This window comes from Plecotus auritus, assembly GCF_963455305.1.
Source record: "Plecotus auritus genome assembly, chromosome: 4".
NCBI lineage: Eukaryota > Metazoa > Chordata > Mammalia > Chiroptera > Vespertilionidae > Plecotus > Plecotus auritus.
In genome coordinates, this window is record NC_137775.1 from 186,547,184 (window position 1) to 186,563,937 (window position 16,754).

Here is a 16,754-nt window from a genome sequence, read left to right on the forward strand (position 1 = left end):
ATACCAACTTTCCCCATCAGACAGGCAAAACTCTGAAAGTTTTACAACATACTCTGTTGGCAAAGCTGTCAAGAAATGGGCATACTGCCCTAACCGGTTTGGCTCAGTGGATAGAGCCTTGGCCTGCGGACTGAAGGGTCCCAGGTTCAATTTCGGTCAAGGGTATATACCTGGGTTGCGGGCACAACCCCAGTAGAGGGCGTGCAGGAGGCAGCTGATCGATGTCTCTCTCTCATCGATGTTTCTAACTTTCTATCCCTCTCTCTTCCTCTCTGTAAAAAATCAATAAAATATATTAAGAAAAAAAAAGAAATGGGCATACAGCATAAACCAGCACAGTCCTTATGGAAGACAATTGGACAATAGTGTCAGAATTACAAAAGCATTTCCCGTTTAACCTGCCAATGCCACCTTGGGAATTGATCTCCTCTACCTGAGATATGCAAAGCGGCTGACGCAACATTGCAGAGGCAACGTGTGAGGTGTGCTGCTACTGAGGAAGCATTGTTGGTAATAGCAAACGATTAGAAAAAAAGTCAAGCATTCATCCAAAGACTTCTTTGTGGAAAATACATTTGTATAAAAATAAATCTCAACTGAGGGACTCTTTACAAAATACTTGACCAGTTACTCCTTAAAACTGTCAAGGCCAACAAAACCAAAGGAAGTCTAAGAAACTGTCACAGCCCAGAGGAGCCTATGGAGACATGATGACTAATGTAATATGAGCTTCTGGAACAGAAAATGGTATGCTAAAGCAATCCAAACAAAGTATAAACTTTAGTTAATAATAATAGTAAAACTAAAGCAATCCAAACAAAGTATAAACTTTAGTTAATAATAATGTGTCAATATTGGTTCAGTAATCGTAATGAGTACCATGCTAAAATAAAATGTTAATAAAAGAGGGAAATTCTCTGTACTGTCTTCACAATTTTTTTGTAAATGTAAAACAGTTCTTAAGAAATCCAAGTTATGAATAAAAATAAATTATTGAGTAGTTATATAATGGAATAGATTCTATGCACTCTTCAAGAAAGAAAAGGAAGCTCTCTGAACTGATCAGGAAAGATCTGCAAGGCTGTTAAGTGAAAAAAGCAATCATATACTAGTAAGATCTTGTATTTGCCTAAAGAGACCTGCATGCACACACAAGTACCTAGCAACCATGGTCATATGTCAGGGCTAGAGCGGGAATAGCAGGGTGATGGAGAACAGTGTGAGGAGGAAAAACACACAAACCCTGCCTAATAGAACCCTCTATGAAAAAGCAATGAAATGGATCCCTGGATAAACGTGATTATTGTTGAAAAACAACTCCCTTCCCCAAATGATGAATCTTTCCACCCCTTAAATCTCTATGGATTCATTTAAAAAATAACTACAAAGTGAAAATCCAGCTGATTTCAGCCTGCCAAACTTTTATGAACCAAAACTCCTAAATGACTTTGCTTAAAAAATCATGTGACCCTTCCATAGTATTGCCAGTTTCTTTTTCAGTAAAATGGGGGTAGGTCTAAATAAAATTTTCTGTTTTTAAAAACTCTTATTATTGATTGAAAGAAATATAATTAATGGATAGGAGGAAAAATGAGAGATCCATAAATAACTATTTGAAATGAAGTGCAAACTATGAATGTTTGTCACTTTCTAAAAGATTAACAAAGTCATTTTATATTCTACCTCTAGTAGGATATCCCTTCACTGAATATTTCAACTGTAGATATATAAGAGGGGTCGAATAATTTGAAATTGAAAGTTATTTATTTAAAAAAAATGAGTTAGATTTATTTTGCCTTTATTTCAAAGAACTGTTAGAAGCACAATTCAAATGGTAAGGCATTTAACTACGTGAGCTTCACAATAATATTATCTTCAAATCAGGCCCACCTCCTAACATTAAAGGCAGCCCCAGTCAAAAGAATATAATGAATTCAATACTTTAAAGCTATAGGTCAAGCTAAAAAATTGTTAAATAAATATTCAAATCCTCCTCCCTTGACATCTTCATAACAACCTAAAAGCGTAGGGCTGAATTTAGATTTCTCAGAGTCTTCAGAGTTCGATCCATACCAAAAAATAGCAAGGGAGAGGAAGAAGAGGAGGAGGAGGAAGAGGGGGAGGAGACGTGGACCTGGCCCCCTGCCCATAGCCTCCCCATCCTTGTGAGGAAAGAGGTGGGAAGAAGCCATGGAAATTGCTTAGACCATGTGAGCTAGGAATTCATTCTTCTCTCCAGGTGACCCCAAATATGGTCTGGTAGAGGGCACAGGCTCTGAGTGGACATGTTATCTCAACCATGGGTGGGGCTGGGCCAAAGGAAGGCAAGAGTAGGATCCTCAAAAATATCCAGCCCAGGATGAGGGATCTTTCTCATCTGGTCTGAGGATGAACCTGTTTCAGCTACTTCTCAGTGATTGATCATCAGATGAGGAAAGGGAGAGTAAGCCTTTCCATTCTTCCGGTCCTTTGAAATAACACTTTGAAATGGAGACCTTTTCAATGATGAGATTGACAAGTAGAGAAAAATCTAAAGATGTAATGATCTATCTTAGTCTTTATGCTCCATTGGAGTTTTCTGAAATTCAAGGCCATATATAAAATAAGGTGAATTGGTTGATTTTTATTATTTTTACTAGAGGCCTGGTGCACAAAATTCATGCACTAGGGTATGTGTCCCTCAGCCCAGCCTGCACCCTCTTCAATCTGGGACCCCTCTCACAATCCAGGACTGCTGGCTCCCAACTGCTCGCCTGCCTGCCTTCCTGATTGCCCCTAACTGCTTCTGCCTGCCAGCCTGATCACCCCCTAACCACTCCCCTGCCAGCCTGATTGATGCCTGACTGCTCCCCTGCCAGCCTGATTGCCCCCAACTTCCCTCCTCTGCTGGCCTGGTCACCCCTAACTTCCCTTCCCTGCAGGCTTGATCACCCCCAACTGCCCTGCCTCGCAGGCCTGGTCCCTCCCAACAGCCCTCCCTTGCAGGCCTGGTCCCTCTCAACTGCCCTCCCTTGCTGGCCATCTTGTGGCAGCCATCTTGTGTCCACATGGGGGCAGCCATCTTCTGTGTTGGAGTGATGGTCAATTTGCATATTACTACTTTATTAGATAGGATAGAGGCCTGGTGCCTGGGTGGGGGCCAGCTGGTTTGCCTTGAAGGGTGTCCCGGATCAGGGTGGGGGTTCCTTTGGGGTGTGGGGTGACCTGGGCGAGGGGCCTGTGGTGGTTTGCAGGCTGGCCACACCCCCTGGCGACCCAAGTGGAGGCCCTGGTATCTTGGATTTATTTATCTTCTGTAATTGAAGCTTTGTAGCCTTGAGCGGAGGCCAGGGCAGGCCAGGGCAGGCGGTAAGCTTGGCTTCCTCCATTGCTGGAGGAAACCCAAACCTCCTGCTCTCTCCAGCTCCATGGCTGCCGCCATTTTTGTTGGGATTTCTTTACCTCTATAATTGAAACTTTGTAGCATTAAGCGGAGGCCAGGGCAGGCCAGGGCGGACGGGAAGCTTGGCTTCCTCCATCACTGGGGGCAACCCAAGCTTCCTGCTTGCTCCAGCTTTGTGGCCGCCACCATATTTGTTGGGTTAATTTGCATACTCGCTCCTGATTGGCTTGTGGGTGTGGCTTGTGGGTGTAGCAGAGGTACAGTAAATTTGCATGTTTCTCTTTTATTAGATAGGATTTTATCATGTGATTTTTACATAGCATATGATTCAAAAGATAATCTCTAGAGTGGAGGAATGGTAGTAGGGAGAATGGATGAGACTTTTACTCTTCAGTTGCTACCATACTTCATTGTTACATTTTATTTTTATCATGTAGATATATTGCATTTACACTAAAACAACAACAAAAAAAGGAAAGATCTTCTAATAGTCCCTTAAACAAATGTAGAGGTTTAAATGTTGAATTTAATTATCAGGTCTTTCGGTCCCCAGATGAAACACCGCCGACACAACAGATTAGGTAATGTGGTAAATACAGAAACTCTATTTTTTCTTAATGGCAACATTCACATTTGAAGCAAGCTGTCAGTAGCAAACAGCTTTGCTTGAGTTGTCTGGTTTAGCAGATGTCTTTGCTAGGAATCTGACAATTATCACCATTATTTATTTCGCTGAATATCAAGTGGTCCAGAGGGAAGCCAAGTCCTCATCAATAGTGCACGTGGTTAATTATATCATGCTACTCCTCACATGCTTTACTCTTTGTTACTTGCTCTTGAAATTATCATAAAAAGACATATCCAGCTGACTTCAAACTGAATGCAGTTCAAAGTTAGTATTAGCTATCACACAAAATTATGTGGACTACATAGGAAAAAACACATTGTTTTTTTCCAGCCCCTTTACTTGCTGTATATATTAAGTAACATTTACTGAGAGCTCAGTCTGTATCAAATAATAAGCATTTCACATACATTTTCTTTTAATTAAAATCAGAAGCTTCTGTGATGTTTGCATATATTCTTTCACTTGCACTGTGCCTTCCTCTTAACATGTTATTATTTGTTATATTAGCCAATTATTTGAAGAAGGGTAGCGAACAGAAGATGATTTGAAAGATAATGGAGGAAGGAGACTTCATTGGATTATTAGCCAGGATAAAAAACACAGCAGTGGAAAGCGATGAGTTTGATTTAGATCTGAGTGTAAGGGGTCTGCAGCACATCAGCGTGGGAGGCTCAGCATACGGTTAGGAACAGGGTCTGACTAGGGAAAGACAGATGAGGGTGAAGGTAGAGCTGTGAGCCACTCTCTAAAGGGAACAACTAGCTAGCTCAAGCTGTAAGATATTACCAAGGGGCTGTCAAGAGGTAAGACAGAACTGAACACCTTATCTTCAGAAAGTTTATATTTAAAGGGCTTGTTTTAAGGGGGTAGCGTGTAGGGATTCAGGACGGAAACTCAACAAAAGCCGTCCATGGGGCAGGAGAGCCAGTAGGATGTAACGAGGGCTCCAGGGGAGGTCAGAGTTCCAGCAAGAAGACGGTGGGGAATATTTTCAAATTCTGCTGCAAAAAGAATTTGAGCAGGTCTAGGAAGAGGTTGGTTTTTGGCATTAGCACTTTCTGTAGGCTAATGGTGCTTTGGATTGAGAGGGAGAAGAAAAAAGTGGATAAAATTGTGCATGAACAGGAAGGAGACAGAAACACAATGAACAGAAGTTAGAATCAAGGTAGAGAATTAAAACAGGAGAGAAAGGGTTTGTAGGTATCAGGGGAGGGACCAAAAGGGAAGCAGGCCCAGAACAGGGAAGGGAAGTAGACGAAGGGGACAATGGAGGGGGAGCACAGTCAAGGACCTGGGGCAGGAAGAGGGAAAAGACAGGTGGGAACACCGGCTCCAGAAGGAAGTCAGGAAAACTCTTCAGAGACTAAAGATAAAGGGAGTGGGTGATAATTTTTGACAAATGAAATTTTTATAGTATTCATACCAGATGATCTCCAGCTTCTGGTGAAGTTGGTAGCAAAAGAGGGGGGGGAGGTAGGTATAGAACTTTAATGTAATGGGGGTGCTGAAGATGGAACAACAGATAGGGGTATTTTAAGAGTGAATTGACAAGGGGTGAGAAAAGGAATTTCTGGCTTTGTTGAATCCCCAGAAAAATTGGAATATATTTTAGAGCATCTAATCCACCTGGTTATGCTACTTTGTCCTGAAATGCTCAGCTGCCTAGAAAAGGGAGCAGAAGAAACAGAGGGTTGCCTTAACCAGGGCTGGGGATTGGCAGGACAGATGTGACAGGAGCCCGGGGAGATGAGGGTCATTTGGGATGCAGTTGTGAGTGCAGTGGGAGGAACTGTTCCTGAGATCTGTGAGGTGCCCGAGATGTCCCGAGAGGCCAGGAACAGAAATTATGGAGAAAGAGAACAGAGTGTGTGTCCACAAAGGTGAAGAGTGGGTCAGGCGTGAGGTAACAGGAGAGAGAGACTGCTGGGTAGTGGTCAGACAACACTTTTCTAGTTTGATAGTGAAAACTAAGTTGTGGTTACACTCAGAGGACCTGAGGTGGAATGAGATGGAGTCACAGAGACAGACTAAGGTAAGGAAGTGAGAGTTGAAAAGGAGGCCAAAGAGTTGACAAGGTTATCAACATGGATTTTGAATCCTAAAGAATACACTAGTTCTAGCCGAGATTTTTTTTTTACACGACAAAACCCACACTAATATAGTATTAAAACATATGAGTAGCTAGAAAAAAATTTGGAAGGAAGACACTCAACCTTGTTCATTCAACCAATATATATTGAGCCATGTGGTTAATGTGAAACTGTATTCAATAAGCATGATCTGATAGATTCCTCTCAAAGAATAGTTTAATTAATATTACCATCTTCCCACCGTCAGAGGGTACAACTCAGTACATGGTGATCTTGTTGTAAAAGTAGAAAATAAAACTGGTTACTTGGAAGAAAAGAAATGATAGGAAAGCTAACCCCAGTAACGTCACCATGTACTTAAGTAAATGGTTGGACCAATAACGGGGATTCCCAAGAAACTGCTTGGATTCCATGTGAAACGACTGGTCACTGCCTAACGTTTTGCCTTAGAGTATAAACTTCCTCCCTCAGAGCCTCTTTCCACAGTCAATGGATCCAGACCTGCAGCTTCTCTCACCCCATCACCCTCTGCATTCATATAACACTGTCTTGAGCTTGGCACGTCTGGAGCCATTGAGTGCAGGGACCACAGCACACTGGACTCACTGGTCCTTTGTACCCCAGATGGAGACACAGTCACAATTTTCTGAAGTTCTAAACATAAATAAGTTGTTTTTCCAAGGACAAGTACAGTGACTCTATTATATACACTCAACTGGAGACTGCGCAGGGTTTGGGATGTGGTAATCACCCAACTCAAAGAGGGATTGTTAGTCAGATGTTGAAAAATATATGTAAATGGGCCCTGGAGGACATGCCATCCCTAAACCCTCCCAGAGAATGTTGACCTAGTCCTAAAGCATTTATTTACACATTCTTTTCAAACGATTTAAAAAGCAAACTTAGAAACCCTATTTTGCATCACATGGGTTGGTCCAATATAGGCAAAATGTTGATTGTTGTTGAAGCTGGGCAGTGGATATGAGGCTTCATTATGTTATCGCTATACTTTGTATATGTTAGAAATCTCCCATAGTAACAAGAAAAAAGAAAAAGAAAAGGAGATGTCCTTTGTTGTGTTTGGATGGCTGGGATTAATGAGAGCCTTTCTTTGCTTTTCTCTTTCCTGGTGACTTACACAGTAATCTTTGAGACAGCGCTTACCGAGGTCCCTTTTCTCCAGAACAAATTAGAATGTACTGACACTAATATGTGGATGGTATTACATCATCATTGTTCCACATATCCCTTCATGCTACATAAAACTCTTCCATGTGCTGTCATTTCATTTATTTCTGTGGAATTTCTGTATTCACAGGCATTCTCCCAAATGATTGTCACCCCCCCCTTTACCCCCAAAGAATCCACACCAAAACAGGTTTTAATCATTCATAAACCAACCTTTATTGAACAAGTATGTGCCGTTATTTTAAAATTTCATAGCTAAATAGCTTTGTAAGGCAAAACAACAACAAACAAACGAATAAAAAAAAACACCCAACACCTTGCTTGCTCAGTAAACATTTATTAAGCATTCACTATCTGCAAAGTAGATGCTTGGGTCTTGGTTACACAGCATGCAGGGAACCTCTGTATGAAAGCAAGAGGGAGTGAAGACAGCCTGGCTGGCGTGGCTCAATGGTTGTGTGGACCTATGAACCAGGAGGTCACAGTTCAGTTCCCAGTCAGAGAACATGCCTGCATTGAAGGCTCTATTCCCAGTAGGGGTGTCCAGGAGGCAGCCCATCAATGATTCTCTCTCATCATGGATGTTTCTATATCTCTCTCCCTCTCTCTCCCCCTTCCTCTCTGAAATCAGTAAAAAAAATGTATTTTTTAAAAATATATTTTTATTGATTTCAGAGAGGAAGGGAGGTGAGAGAGATAGAAACATCAATGATGAGAGAGAATCATTGGTGGGCTGCCTCCTGCACGCCCCTTACTGAGGATTGAGCCTGCAACCGGTCATGTGCCTCTGAAGGGAATCGAACCCGGGACCCTTCAGTCCGCAGGCCAATGCTCTATCCACTGAGCCAAACCAGCTAGGGCTGTATATATATATATATTTTTTTAAAGAGTGAAGACTAATAAGGGGCCTTGCAGTGGGGGAGGGGGAGCTTTTAAAACGTGCAGATGCCCAGGCTCCATACACAGAGCGGTTCGGCTCCGGCGTGGTCCCAGGAAGAGCTGAGAACCATTGGTCTAAATCACCGAGTCTAAGGGGGACCAGAGCTGACTCTGGTCTGACTGAAGCTGGCACGGCCATCCATGGAAAGCAGTTGGCGGTTGGAAGGCAGGCAGGATGTGTGTTTGAAGCTGCATCCTGATGGCGGAAAGGATATGAAAACGGCCCAAGAGAAAAGATTCAGCAGGATTTGGGCAAGCGGTCAGGACTCGGAGCTGACTGGGCTATGGTTCAAGCTGGGCTCTGGTCCTGGTGGAGCTCTCAGCAAGGACCTAGAAAGAGTTCCTTATACGCTATTGGGTCCCTTTTGTGTAGCAGGCACCGTGCAAAGCTCTTCACTTACATCGTCTCATTTCATCCTCATGACAGCCCTGTGACAGAGGGTGGGTTGCCCAAGGTCAGACAGCCAGTAAGTGGGTGAGCTGCAGTGGAACCGAACTCTATTCTGACTGCAGACGTGTACTCCTTGGCCCTCCCCGGTGCCGTGGGGACTGGGCACAAGCTTGTCAGGCTCACCCAGGGGTGAGCTGGGAAGACCACTGTTGAAGAGGCTCTGCTCACAGGCACCAGGCAGCTATTTTCCACCTCTACTCACTAGTGAGCAAAAACACCCAGTGATTCCTGACCCACAGGGTCCTCACTATTCCCAGCAGCATGTCCCGGGAAACAGTGAAATTGACAGGATTTTCTCTGTGCCCCAGCCACCCCAATTTTCCGTTTCTTCCCCAGTCCCTGGGGAGGGGCCTACTGTCACACCAGGTAATACATGTCTGATGGCAGATGAAAGCACTGTGCTTTGGGGACCTACCGCTTTTGACAAAGGGCAGACACTTAAGGAATGGATGTCAGAGGCACGATCTAGGAAGGATTTGGGAGATAAGCTGCGTTCCTGAAATCACACGTGGAGGCAGGACATAGCACTTTCAAATATGTCCTGTTGCTGTCTGAAAAGAAATGATAAAATATCAGACGTAGGATGATCAAGAGTCCTGCTGCTTGAGATTCTCATGACATACTTTTCATACCATGGTGCCAGCCTATTGGTACAGTCCTCGTCTTCACAGGGAACAAGACGGATGTGTGCGCTCCTCAGAGATGGTAATCAGAGGACGCCATCCATCAAGTCTTCTTTCTTTCCATAACTGAAGTTTAGGCCCAGACACTGCCCTGTTTGTATTCCAAAGACCAGTCCTGCCCTACCCTATAATAAACAGGGTAAACAAGAGTGGCCCTCCCCCTGCCCTGCCCCAACCATCATTCAATGTGAGCTCAAGATCATGACATTTTCCTCTACTTACCAAAATTACTCATACGTTCGAAATTGGCAAATACTTCAAATTAGTGGCTGCCAAATATATATTGATAGATAGATTTAGACTTAGAGATGCTAAGAATACAGTAATGACTGTAAGATAAGGTCAAACTGGACAACAATTTTCTGTATCCTGTATACACAGTGATTTCACAAGGCAGCATGATAGAGCAGACCAAAGACTTGGCTTTGTCGCTTATTAACTGTGCAACTTTTGCAAATTACTTGACTTCTCTGAGCCTTGTTTTCTGCCAGAAAAAGATAAAAATAATAAAACTTGCCTCGAGAAATTCTGCAAGGATTGGGTGTAATATATGTAAAGTGCCTGCCTAATACTGCCTGGGACGTCGAGGCTCAAAAGTATTTGTTGAATGAATAAATAGTAGACACTCAATAAAGATAGCTTTTATTATTTATTACAGTGTTTGTCAAACTTTACAGGCTTTAAACCTGTCTGCCCCGGGTTCTTCTGGAAATAATTAAAAAATCAATGGTTTCATTTTTAGTTATTAAAACACATCTGTTGCAAAAATTCAAATTATATAAGTATACAAATAAAAAGTGAAAGGCCCTACTACAAAGCTGGCACCTTAGATGTAACCACTGTTAACAGTTTGATATACACTGAGTGGCCAGATTATTATGATCTCTGAATGCATAATAATCTGGCCACTCAGTGTATATCCTATATAATAAAAGGCTAACATGCAAATTGTCCCTTCGACCAGGAGTTTGACCAGCAGGCAGGCTGGCCAACCGCCCATGTCTCCTCCCCCTGACCAGGCTGGCCGGACCCCACCCATGCACGAATTCATGCACAAGACCTCTAATATATATCCTATCTAATAAAAGAGTAATATGCAAATTGACCGTACATCCATTACACTCACAAAGCCACGCCCACCAGCCAATCAGGAGCAAATATGCAAATAAACCCAACCAAGATGGCTGTGGCCACAGAGAGCAGGAGGGAGGCTTGGGTTTCCCCGGCGATGGAGGAAGCCAAGCTTTCCGCACACCCTGGCAGGCCCAGGCCTCCACTCCAGGCTACAAAGTTTCAATGATAGAAGATAAATAAAGCCCAACAGAAATGGTGGCAGCCATGGAGCTGGAGAGAGCAGGAGGCTAGGGTTGCCCCTGGTGATGGAGGAAGCCAAGCTTTCCGCACACTCTTGCTGGCCTTGGCCTCTGCTTAAGGCTACAAAGTTTCAATTATAGAAGATACATAAATCCCAACAGAAATGGCTGCTGCCACAGAGGGAGCAGAAGGCTTGGCTCCACTCCAGGCTACAAAGTTTCAATTGTAGAAGATAAATAAACCCCAGATACCGGGGCCTCTGCTTCGGTCGCCGGGGGGCATGGCCGGCCTGCAAACCACCACAGGCCCCTCGCTCAGGCCGCCCCATGCCCCAAGGGAACCCCCACCCTGATCTGGGACACCCTTCAGGGCAAACCAGCTGGCCCCCACCCGTGCACCAGGCCTCTATCCTATCTAATAAAAGAATAATATGCAAATTGACCATCACTCCAACACACAAGGTGGCTGCCCCCATGTGGTCAAAGATGGCTGCACCCATGTGGACACAAGATGGCTGCCACAAGATGGCCAGCAGGGGAGGGCAGTTGGGAGGGACCAGGCCTGCAGGGAAGGGCAGTTAGGGTGACCAGGCTGGCAGAGGAGGGAAGTTGGGGGTGACTGGGCCTGCAAGGAAGGGCAGTTGGGGGGAACCCAAGCCTGTAGGGGGGAGCAGCTGGGGGGTACCAGGCCTACAGGGAAGGGTAGTTAGGGGTGACCAGGCCTGCAGGGGAGGGCAGTTAGGGGTGACCAGGCCTGCAGGGGAGGGCAGTTAGGGGCAAACAGGCTGGCAGGGGAGCAGTTAGGCATCAATCAGGCTGGCAGGGGAGTGGTTAGGGGGTGATCAGGCTGGCAGGCAGGAGCGGTTAGGGGCAATCAGGAAGGCAGGCAGGTGAGCAGCTGGGAGCCAGCAGTCCTGGATTGTGAGAGGGATGTCCGACTGCCCGTTTAGGCCCGATCCGGGCAGTCGGACATCCCTCGAGGGGTCCCAGATTGGAGAGGGTGCAGGCTGGGCTGAGGGACACCCCCCCTCCTTGCACGAATTTCGTGCACCGGGCCTCTAGTATAATATAATCTGGCCACTCAGTGTATATACTTTCAGGCCTTTTTCTAGGCCTACACAAATATAACATTTCCAAGCCCAAGTTTGTACTATACATTGTGCTCTGAAATTAAGTTTTTGACATACATTTTGGGCATCTTTCCAGGCCTAGTATTCTTTTTTTTTTTTAATTTAAAAAAATATATATATTTTATTGGTTTTTTTGTTTGTTTGTTTTTACAGAGAGGAAGGGAAAAGGATAGAGTTAGAACATTGATGAGAGAGAAACATCGATCAGCTGCCTCCTGTACACCCCCTACTGGGGATGTGCCCACAACCAAGGTACATGCCCTTGACTGGAATCGAACCCGGGACCCTTCAGTTCGCAGGCAAACACTCTATCCACTGAGCCAAACTGGTCAGGGCTAGGCCTAGTATTCTATTTGTATGGTTAGTCTGTAACTTATAATACAAATCTGTCAATGAATGATTAAGTTACTTACCATTTTTTGCTATTTTGGGTAGTGCTGCAATGAACATCCTTATGTAAATATCATTTTGGCATATATGCTAGTTATGTTTCTAGGATAAATTTAGAAGTAGCCAAGTCAAAGGGTATACATATCCTATATAATAAAAGGCTAATATGCAAATCGACCGAATGGTGGAACGACCAGTTGCTATGAAGCATACTGACTACCCAGGGGCAGACGCTCAACGCAGGAGCTGCCCGCTGGTGGTCAGTGCACTCCCACAGGGGGAGTGCTGGTCAACCAGAAGTGGGGCTCATGACTGGAGAGCACAGAGGTGGTGGCGGGAGTCTCTTCCGCTTCTGCGGTAGCACTAAGAATGTCTGACTGATGGCTTAAGCCCACTCCCTAAGCTATCAGTCGGACATCACCCAAGGGCTCCTGGACTGCGAGAGGGCGCAGGCCGGGCTGAGGGATGCCCCCCCCGCCCCGCCACCGCAAGTGCACGAATTTTGTGCACTGGGCCTCTAGTCTCTAATAATAAAAGCATAATATGCTAATTAGACCGGACAGCTGAACTACCTTCTGGACATCATTCCGGACATCCTTCCAGACAAGCTGCAGCAGTGGGGGCCGAGGCAGAAGCAGTTAGGGTCGATCAGGCAGGCAGGCAAGCAGTTAGGGGTGATCAGGCAGGCAGGCGAGTGGTTAGGGGTGATCAGGCAGGCAGGCAGAGTGGTTAGGGGCGATCAGGCAGGCAGGCAGAGGCGGTTAGGGGCTATCAGGCAGGCTGGCGAGCAGGTAGGGGTGATCAGGCAGGCAGGTAGAGTGGTTCGGGGCAATCAGGCAGGCAGGTAGAGTGGTTAGGGGCGATCAGGCAGGCAGGCAGGCGAGCAGTTAGGAGCCAGCGGTCCTAGATTGAGAGAAGGAAGTTCGATTGCTGGTTTAGGCCCAATCCCGCAGGGATCCCTGAGGGATCGGGCCTAAACCGGCAGTCAGACATGCCCCATTGGGTCCCGGATTGTGAGAGGGTGCAGCCCAGGCTGAAGGACCCCCCCCCCCACCCTGTGCACGAATTTTGTGCACCGGGCCTCTAGTATAATCATATTCTGCCAACTCACAGGGAGAGTGTAATAGGATGAATTGTGTCCCCTCAGCATTCATATGTTGAAGCCCTAACTCCCAGTACCTCAGAATATGGCTATATATGGAGATAAGGCCATTAAAGGGTGATTAAGTTAAAATGATGCCATTAGGTGTGCCATAATCCAATCCAGTTGGTATCCTTATAAGAAGAGGTAGTTTGAAACACCAGAAACACCAGAAAAGGAAGAAAAAGAGAGAGAGACACACCAGGGATACACGCACAGAGGAAAGACCATGTGAGGACACAGAGAGAAGGCAGTCACCTGCAAGGAGAGAGATCTCAGGAGAAACCAGACCTGCTGACACCATGACCTTGGACTTAGAGCCTCAGAATCATGAGAAAATAAATGTGCTGTTTACACAACCAGGGTGTGGTATTTTGTTATGGGGGCCCTAGCAAACTAATACAGAGGGGTTATTCTCCAAAAGCCTGGGTGGCCCTTCTGCTTCGAGTTGAGGTCCATGTGGTTGTTCTAGCCACTTGCTCCCTACTTACTTGATCCCATGCTCTTTCTGTCCCTTTCTTTATCATCATTACCCTCCTTGCTCACTGCAGTTTATTTAGTAAGGGGTGTTTACTGTGAACACTGGGGAATCTCAAGAATCTTTGGATGTTTGTGAACAATTTGTTTTTTATGTATCTCATTCCGGTGCAGCATTTAGATAGCAGGAAGAAGCTATTAAGGTATTTATCCACTGACATATCCTCTATTTTCATTATATAAACTATGCAATGATCAGAAGAAAATCTTCCCACATCAGTTCTCTCACATTTCTTGCACGGATTGATGGGGATCAATAGCTCACTTTTGTAGATTATTTTAAACCCATTAGATAAATCTTTAGATTAAGATCACCCTAGATCAACCTAGAGGCTAGCCGGGGTTAATGCACGTCTTGAAGCTTTGTTTTACCACAGTCTCTCTCTCTCTGGGCACCTCTGTCCCTCAGCCTTCATTTCATGTGGCATCTGTGCTTCTGGGAGAAGGACGTAGAAGAAACTTGAAATGAGGCAGAATGACAATCTTCATTCTGCTCCAAAGCCATCCTCAGTAATCTTCACATACTTAACATTCTTTCAATTTCCTGAAGAGTGATTCACCGGAATCACACAGCCACCAGTAGCTGGAATAATTGGTCTCAAGGTCTCCTAATATTTCTTTCTCCCCTCAGCAATTCCTTTTACGTATAAAGTGGAAGACTGCTTTGCTGGAGATGGCTGTGTGTTAGTGACAGAAGGAAAGGAAGAGGGAGAGTATCAGCCAGTGATTGAAAAGAGGGTTTTACTTTTGGCATTTCTTCCTTTGTTTTCTTTCCAGAGTCCACTCTGGTCACTGAAGCATCATGGATCTGGGAAAGCTTCTGCCTACTTTGCTCCAACAGGTTAGTATATTTTGGGAAGCTAAGAGTCAGGCCTGCCTGTTACCTAGAACTGATCAGGAGGGAGGGAGAAGGGTAAGCAGCAGCTGGGCTGAACGAGAAGTAAGGTAGACTGCTCTCTTCCCCCAACCTTTCCAATGACACTATCAGCTTAGTCTTTCATGCCACTGACTAGGGTGATGCCAACTTCTCTCCCATCCCCCAAACAAACACAAAAGTCTCAAGGTGATGCTAAAGAAACAAAGAAATCTCTGTCTTTTGAAATGTGGGGGGAAATTGTATAGGTTTTTTTCCTGACTTTTTTCCTCAATGTGTTCAGATGTATGTGTGTGTAAGGGAAGTTGGGAATAAATTAAGGAGCAAATACGAAGATAATAATCTCTTCCTATTTGCAATACTCAAGTTCCACTTTTTTTTTCTTTTGCCCTTTTTTTGGTGTTGATTTTTCTACTCTAGTTTCCTAAGCTACGGACGAACCCTAAAAGTATACAAAATTATTTCCAAAAAAATATTTGGGTGCCTACTATGTGCTAGGCATTATGCTAGGTTTGAACAAGATGAGAAGATAGCTAAGATTTAGTCCTCCTTCAAGGTCTGCAGTATCATAGCAAAGGTAATTCATGATCATATTTGCTCAGAAATTTGCAAAAGCAGTTACATTTTACAAGAGAAAACATTTTAATTGTCTAGTGCTCACTGACAGCATCTAAATGTCACTGGCATTTAGCTCAAACCAAAAACATATTCTGAAATAACAAACAATTAAATGAACATTTTTATGAGAAATAAGGATTTGGGGACAGTTTGCTCACTTGTGTGTCATAAGTCGTAAAAAGCAGAGTTACACCCATGCCATATGGGAACTACAGGGCTCTAAAGTAATATAACATCATCTACAATACATCTGATTCATTTCAATTCAAATTTAACATTTATAGTTTTAATAGTTGGCATTGTGGCCTTGTACATCACATAAAAAATATTTGAGAAAGATTTTGAATTTGGTAGGTAGCTGTTTAGAGTTATAAAGTCTCTTCCAAATCTTAAAATGTTAGATTCTAGTAGGGCACAAATGTAGCCTTTTGGAATAAGAACTCCAGGGGGAAATATCTATAGCTCAACATTAGTGTTTAATGCTGTATTCCTACCATTTGGGATGATAGAGATGGCCATTACATTAGTTTCATAAACCCTATTTATCTGTTTATAGTGGTTGACTGGCAAGCTGTTATAATTTACTACCAAATTTCTGGAAGCAAAACAAAGGAGGGAAAAAAAAATCAACTAAAAACCATAAATAAATCTCAATCACGATTCCTTCCATGAAATGGTCACATTGTGGTTAACAGTTAACATCACCATTATTTGCGCTTCTCTTTTTTATCAGATGCTTCACTCTGTAACTAAAATGGGATCCAATCAATGCCAAATGACTAGAGAAACAGTGTAAGAAAGAGTCTATAGGTTGCGAGGAGCCTCACAAAGGAAGGGAGTAATAACATACTATTTTCACTATTACTAAGCATTTGTCCTCCACCAGCCAGTCTCCTTGGTGATCCAATGCAATCGCTTCACCTAAAGCACATTCGTGTGGCACAGGCATCTGCTTCCTCTCTAAACTTCCCGTTTTCCTGGATGTGAGGTTCTCTGAGGTGAGCCTTCAGGAAAGTCGCTCACTCAGAGGTCTGCTCGGAAGAGCCATTTGGAACGGGTAGGCTCCAACGGCATCCTGAAAGGACGGCCTTGCTCTAACCTAGGGCATGTCATTGACATAAAAGTCCTTAAGTTCAGTTCAGTTCGCTTTCACTGGCCTCTCACACAGCAGGAGGCATTCAGTCATGGCCAAAGTCAATATATGAACTCTGGCTGCTGAAGGCAGCTGGTTTCCCATCGAATCACGTGTCCCCATTTCCTATGTCAGTCCGTTTATGATTCAGTGGTAGAAAATGCCAAAGGGAGTTGGCAACAATGGCCCTTTCCACTTATAATAGATTTTCTTTTTATGTACTTTGGCTTTTTCTCCGGTATTGTGCTCCGTGGTATT

The 16,754-nt window shown here is 44.2% G+C and overlaps 1 protein-coding gene and 1 long non-coding RNA gene across 9 annotated transcripts in view; one reads left to right on the top strand and one right to left on the bottom strand.

Annotated features, from left to right (window-relative positions):
- The window catches only part of LOC308247129, a 35,888-nt gene extending 21,165 nt beyond the window's left edge, over window positions 1–14,723 (top strand). Inside the window, exon 3 of the long non-coding RNA XR_013960458.1 lies at window positions 14,650–14,723. This is a non-coding gene — a long non-coding RNA (uncharacterized lncRNA). The remainder of the gene's footprint in view (window positions 1–14,649) is intronic.
- The window catches only part of HERPUD2 (HERPUD family member 2), a 98,492-nt gene that overhangs the window by 76,063 nt on the left and 5,675 nt on the right, over window positions 1–16,754 (bottom strand). The gene's annotated exons all lie outside the window — the stretch shown is intronic.